Below are 5,892 nucleotides of genomic sequence, written 5' to 3' on the forward strand. Positions count from 1 at the left end.
AACTGTAAAATTCACCATAGATTTTCTTTAAATGCGTAGAGACAAACATAATGTTTTCCACTTGTTTTTCCCGTAAATAACGAGTAGGTTGAACATCTGTAGCCAAACGTGTCCGTACAACGACAAAGTCAATAAGAATTTTGCAGCTATTTCATTATTATCTTATTTGTCCTTTTAATGTTGTTATCTAATCTGTTTGTCTGTCTCTATATATAGAGACTTGAAAGTTAGCCCGAATTTATCCCTGTCCCTGTCTGTCTGTCTGTCTTTCTCGATAGACAGACACAAATCTTATAACGGTAGAATATTCACTCTTGCTTGATCAGAATGGTCTTATCAAGCATTCTCTTGCAGATTCCATAGATAGCACTTTCCGTTATTGCCATCAACACTAAAAAGATATCGATATTTACAATTTTGCATATCTCTCTCATAGAAAATATGTAGAAAATGCACTGTTCCTTAAACCTCACAGGGGCGTCATCCATTCGAAGTAACGTGCGAAGAATGGAAGAAATATAATGTTTTTGTCTGTTGTATCACTTTGCAGTGTAGAACATAATTGAATGTTAATATTTATAACAAGGTATTGCCCATGAATCAAACTCATAACTAAACAATTAAACATTTAAAGCCAAAAGAGACATGCCTATAATAACCATGCGCCCTCTGCATGATTGATATATTGATTAATTTCATTCAAGCATTAGCTTTATTCCCTTTCCTTTCTTTCCAAGAAATAATCCTGTCAAACGCCCCACCGCTCAGGAAATACCAAAGCATGGATGGTTTAACGAATTTCAATGGGACGACTTACGAGGCAGAATAATGGAACCACCTTTTATTCCAACGGTTATAATCTCTCTCTCTCTCTCTCTCTCTCTCTCCATTCTATTTTATTTTCTGAACCATGCCCGTCTCTACACCCAAACAAACAAACAAACAAACAATGCCACAAAAACAGCAACATGCAGAAATAGACAAACTGCAAGATAATTAATCTGAATTGGCTGTTAATCATGATATACCATCTTTATTGGATTACGTGGATGGTTCGTACAACTGATTTAAGTACCCCAGTGAGCAGCAGCCCATTGAAAGAAGCAATCGGTCCCTCATTGCCATCCGATGCATATCGATATTTAAGCACCGGCTAACACTACAGTTTCTAAAAACAAACACATTATTTGGACCAGCAAAAATGAACGGCTCAGTGTTATTTTCGTTCCTGTCTCCCATAAGATGATTTAATACAGGGCATTACTTTTATATGTTATGTAATTTTCCCAGTTATCTTGCTCTGACATCTATTTCCATTAAAATACAGTATCTGCATGTATGGACAGGTTTCTGTAGATCACGTAAAGTAATATCATCGCAAACTGAGTGAATCGTATTTTGGCCATTGCCACTGTTTTTTATTTGTTGTCAATCTATCTGAATATTTTATTTTTTCTTGGTTTTTGTTGTTCCTTCGTTGATTGTTTTCTAGCTGGATATTAACCCAAGACATGTTTGTTTCGTTTTTCAGGTCGAATCCTCAGTTGATGCTAGAAATTTCGATTGTGAAAGCTTCACAGAAGAGGCAGATTATCCACGCATTGATGACGTAATAAGCTGGGACCCGGATTTTTAGATCAGTTCTACTATTCCCACCTTACATCTGTCAAATTCTATTTTTCCCCGACGATCATAAATTTAGTAGTTGAGAAGCAAGTGAATTGATCAAATGTGAATCCTGATGTTGGAGACTATCAAGAACGCTTACCACGCGCATAATCACTGAAGCATGCACATCAGATGCAGAGTGAAGGGTTATGATTTTCAACAATGTCTACAAACATCTGTGAAGAAATATTTTGCTGGACGTATTTTAGTGATGGCCATCAGCCACTTGCATTTGCACATACTTTATATCTCTATACAAAATATATGCATATTACATGGCAATCGTTGGCAAAAACAAACACATTAATCATTTATTTTATATTTTAAAATTAACACAATTCAAATTTTAAGATCATGATGAAGCATTTAATTGAATATTTTATATTTTTTTCATTTTGTACATGAAATTTGAGTACCGTGTAATCATACATGCTAGTTGAATTTTATGGAAGTGCACGCTGTTTTTGTGGACACCTAAAGTTCCATCTCAAGCATGTGTGGCGTGGTTAGCACTTGAAAGGTGTCCCCTCGTAAAAACTGTTTTCGATCCTTGAAGATTTAGTTATTTAAAGTGACAATTTTTTTGCTCGAAGTTACTCTGATGGCTGTATGGTTCCCTACTCCCTCCAGGTATTTTACATGCTGGTCATCTTTCCTTCTCCATTCCCCTTTCCTAGTTTTAATTAGTTGTGGCTCTTGCCTGGAGTCATTGTTGTAGGCATAATTTGTAATTTTACTTTACATGTTATTGTTTCAAGTACTACTTTGGTGCAGATGTTTCAAATCGCATAAGGCTGCTTTCTTTAATTTAAATCTGATTTGTTTTACAGTTGGTGTATTCGTGTGTGCCTCTCTCCCTCTCTTTCTCTCTCTCTTTTGCATCCCTCTCTTAACCCTTGTCTCCTTTCAGAAGGCAATTGGCCATACAGGGGCTGGCCTCAGTTTTTTTTGTGTATCACTGCTTCATTATCTAGTTGTTTGTTTTCTATTGTATCATAGTACTTCCTTGTGCTTTACTTGTTTTAGCTTTTATCTGTTCATCCATACTTTGAAGTGTTGATTTGTGCTCGATTTGTGGTAGCTGTATCTGATTTTCTTTATTAGTTGTCTTGTCGGTTAGATTTTTAGGTGTTTCTCTGGCTTCGAAGTCTTTTCCCTGACTGTTATTTGGATTTGTAATTATTTATATCGCTTCTGTCTGTTTTTGTAGTAGTTGGTCCGGTTCTCTGGCCTAATGTTGGTTTAGCCTTTCATCTCGTGAGAATGTATTCCTCATTTCTCTTGTTGCAATCTCACTTAACTAATGTTTATTGTTTTCTTTGGAAGTATGCGCGTGGGTACAGTTATGCTCTGTCAGTAGTGAACGAAGTTACATTTGTTAATAAATTCTTGTGGTGGGTACATTTAGAAGGCGGTGTTGATCATGATAAAAGAATACGACTTCAGCTGCTGTTTGATTCATGAGATAGATAAGTGCCCTGTGACCTAAATAATTTTGATTGGTGGAACCTTGACTTTGGAGGGTTTCCTAACTGTTGTTTACTGATTGGTAAATTTACTCTGAAGGCTTGAATTGTCAGCTGGATTCGTCATCCTGGAAAGCCAGGGTAATGTTGCCCCTTGGTCTTACATGGTTATTGAAAAACGTGCATGTTGATTCATTTTGGAGTCATTTTCTTACTTTTAGCTGCATGTAAAATGTTCAGTGAAATGTTAAAGTAAATATTGTTTAATTTGATGCTATTTACAATACCTCAAATAACGATATTATGTTTGTTTTTAAATATAGAACGAGAAAGGAAGTGAATGAGCGTCACGAGGCCAGGTAGTTTTAGACATGTGACCTTCGCCTAGAAGTTCGCAGAACCTACGTCAGTTTATATAAAAGAAGTGTTACACCATTATTAACATTTCTTACAAAAGATTCAGAAATATTCATACATCCATAAAACCCTCAATTGTATGGCAAACTTCCCAAGAAGTACGCCTCAGTTTACAATAAATATAGTAGTCTTATATGAGAATCCTCATCATATGAGAATCCTCAAAGGGAAGCTACTCTTCCAAGAGAATTTTTATCATGATCATCCATATTCAGCTATCATAATTTTATGTAACTAAAGCCCTTTTTCCTCTCTTCCTTTTTCCTATGCTTGCAAAACAATGTAAATGACATCACTAGTTTAGAATTATGCAGGTCAATGGCAGAAATTCAATAATTTAATATATTTTATATGGCCTGTAAAGTACCTGTATTTCCTCCAATATTCCAATATTTAACTTAAATCCACGTCATAGTACTGTCACACTCACGTCACCATCACTATAGTTTGCGTTGCCCAGGTACTTGTATTTTTTATTTGGTTGTTTTGACTTTTTAATTTGTTTGCTTTGTTTTTTATATTTTGTAATAATAATTGTTTGGGTTGTTTGTTTTCTTTACGTGCGAAAAACGTCCTTGCATTGTTCAGAAGTGAATTCCATCAATCGGAATAAAACATTTTCACAAATGTAGAGTAACTTTTCTTTCAGCATCCTAAAAACATTTATAGCCATTATTATGGAGTTTTATGCTGACCATGATTATTTTTCAGAATACTGTTACTTACAGGTAATATGAGATATTCCTTGTGTGAACAATGCGTCAATTAGCCTCAAAAAGGGTGACATAATATCATTTACAATTTAGCTTGCCTCAATGAAGTAGGGCAGAGTCGTTATAGTGCACGTCACGTTCTGTCACCAATGTTCCGATATGATAAACTCTCTACACATACTGTTATCTCATCGGAACTTTGACTAGCAAAGATGACTACACGTCACATTTGGCATCAACGTATACATAATAATGGACATGCGTGTTAATTCTACCTGCGCGTATATACTATATCTATATTCATTCATAACATTTTGAGGTCGGTCCTGTTTTCTGGAAGTAGGTACACAGATTGTTATACATGGAATCTTGAAAGTTCACCAGGAGCTGCATGTTGACAAGTGTCGCACCTTGACTAAAAATATAGATCACAGTGACGCAGATATCGTGTGGCAGTGACCTTGGTTAAAGTGTGCCTTATATTTATTTTTAAAATTTCTTTTCATGCTAGAATCACGAAACAAGAAATTGTATGCATATTTATTAGTACCACACCTTAAAACCAGACGTCATTGCGACCTATATTTAATATTTTACTGCCTTAGCTTACGAGCTTGACTTAACTGGTAATCATATAGGTTTCCTGCAGTCACGTTGTATACAAATACTTATATCTGGAATATTATAGAAAACAAAGATATCACGAACGAATCCAGATTAAACTACTTTCTCAAACTTTAATAGTAATAAAATGACAAATAATGTAATGATGTGCCGATATACCTGTTTTCTGTACTAATTTAAAGTATTTCCATACCTCCTGAAGTGTGTGTGTGTGTGTGTGTGTGTGTGTGTGTGTGTTTGAGAGATAGATTTGGATTTGCAATGTGACAGTTTTTAGTGATGTCTAGCACTGGGGCATCATGCGGCAGACATGTAGCATCATGTCCTACCCAGTCACTTTATCCTGACACAAGGCTCACCAGTCCTAACACTAACCTATTAATGCTGAGCGCCCAATGAGGCAGCTGTTACTACCATTTTTATAAGTCTTTGGTATAATTCGACCTGGGTTAGAACCTCTCTAACCAGTAGGCTTGAAGTATAGAGATGCAGTCGAGACATTATTGAAAAAAGATGAACTGAATTAGAATAGACCGACTAGTAGAAAATATACACTGAATGAAACTTAAAAACTGTCTGACATATTGAATGAGAATGTGGATAATATATTAGCGGAAATGGTGACTGAAGTAGTACTACCAAAAGTATTAGCCAAAATATCTATATACGGGTATATACTTGTTACTGTAACTGATCTTTAGTAGCAATGTATATATCTGTAACATCAGTTGGTATATAAACGATTATACAGCTGTAAGTTTGAAAATCCTAAATCTACAACATTGTCTAATACTGTGTTCATTGTTCTGATGTACCTAATGTACTTGTATCAAATAACCACTCAAACATAAAAGGCTTAAATATATACACGTGAGAAAGACGTACTGGCAGCCAATACAAGCATACATGTTTGGTAATACTAATCATGTGATTTTAAAAGCCAGTAACTCGATTTACTTTAATGATGTCGAGTCCACTGATGACGATTATAATGATCCCGACTC

Source organism: Sinohyriopsis cumingii, chromosome 15, assembly GCF_028554795.1.
Source record: "Sinohyriopsis cumingii isolate HCF-2022 chromosome 15, ASM2855479v2, whole genome shotgun sequence".
In the NCBI taxonomy this organism is placed as follows: domain Eukaryota; kingdom Metazoa; phylum Mollusca; class Bivalvia; order Unionida; family Unionidae; genus Sinohyriopsis; species Sinohyriopsis cumingii.